Raw genomic sequence first — 1,495 nt, 5'->3', positions numbered from 1 at the left:
AGAATATGCTTTTAATTTCTAGTTGGTCTTTATCACAACATCGAGGGCTCATTAGATTTCTTGAGGATCTCATCAAGTTTATCGGCGGTTTCTAGAAAATTATTGAAAGACCTTAAAAGTTTTGTTTTCCCAACCATGTTATCAAGTTCTTTCTTGTCAGGAACTTATAATAAGACTTAGAGGCCCAGCGCATGAAATCGTGCACATGTAGAGACCGCAGGCCTAGCCTACCATCAGGGCCCACGACACTCCGTAACATTGCTCGCCGCCCCGGGATGCTCCACGACACTGCTCGCCACCACCTCGGGACACTCAGTGATGCTGCTGCCGCCCCAGGACACTCTGTGATGCTGTTCGCTCCTGCCCCAGAATGCTCCATGACACTGACGCCACTCTGGGACACTCGGCGATGCTGCTGCTGCCCCACGATTCCAGTCCCCAGTCCCGCCCCACCACCACCCCCTGTTCACCATGGCTCCCTGTTAGCCATGCTGCGATCAGAGCCTGCAGGATGGGAGGGTGGGGGGGACAAGAGGTGGTCAATGCACCTCATGGAGACTGGTTGAGCTGTTGTTTCAGTCATTATGCTTATGGTCTGGCCTTTTATTATATAGGATTTTGCTTATCTATTCATCAGTTGATGGACACAGGTTGCTTCCATGTTTTAGTTACTGTGAATAATGCTGCTATAAACATAGGTATACAAATATCTCTTTGAGACTCTGCTTTCCATTGTAGGCAGTATGTACCTTAAATCATATTGTAATTTTAATTTTAATTTTTTGAGGAACCACCATAATGTTGTCCACAGTGGCTGTATTATTGATTCCCACCAACAGTACGAAAGATTTCAAATTCTCCATATCCTAACCCTTCAAAATGGGTATGAGATAGATCTCATTGTAGTTTTTATTTATATCTCTAATTATTAGTAATGCTGAGGATCTTTTCATATGTTTACCTTGGTGTTATGTATTTCCCTTTTTTGTTTTTTCTTGTATGGAATGCTTCATGAATTTGTGTGTCATTCTTGCACAAGGCCATGCTAGTCCTCTTTGTATCATTTTAATTTTAGTGCATGAGTTGCTGAGGCAAGCACTGTGCATTTTTCTTGGAGAAATGTTTGAGTCCTTGCCCATTTTTTAATTAGGTTGTTTGGCTTTTTATTGTTTAGTTTTAGAATTTCTCTGTATGTTCTGGATTTTAATCCCTTATCAGATATATGGTTTGCAAATATTTCTCCCATTCTGTGGATTGCCTTTTAACTCTGTTTATAGTGTCTTACAGAGAACAGACTGATGGTTGTCAGAGGAAAGGGAGGGTGAGGTGGGAGGCTGGGTGAAAAAGGGATTAAGAACTACCAATTGGTAGTCACAAAATAGTCCTGAGGATACAAAATATAGCTTAGGGAATCTATAATAATAAAAGCATAATATGCTAATTAGATCAGACATCCTTCTGTCCTTCCAGACAAAGCCAGGGCTGCGAGGCAGGC

The 1,495-nt window shown here is 42.1% G+C and overlaps 1 non-coding gene across 1 annotated transcript; it reads right to left on the bottom strand.

The window, feature by feature from the left end:
- Positions 1-993: 993 nt before the first annotated feature.
- Positions 994-1,099, bottom strand: LOC111828418. The gene has a single exon (XR_002832290.1). It is a non-coding gene; the product is annotated as a U6 spliceosomal RNA (small nuclear RNA).
- Between the last annotated feature and the right edge of the window lie 396 nt (positions 1,100-1,495).

Source organism: Myotis lucifugus, unplaced genomic scaffold (assembly GCF_000147115.1).
Source record: "Myotis lucifugus unplaced genomic scaffold, Myoluc2.0 scaffold_357, whole genome shotgun sequence".
NCBI lineage: Eukaryota > Metazoa > Chordata > Mammalia > Chiroptera > Vespertilionidae > Myotis > Myotis lucifugus.
Note: the sequence above shows the minus strand (reverse complement) of the source record. Positions and strands in the feature narration are given on the sequence as shown.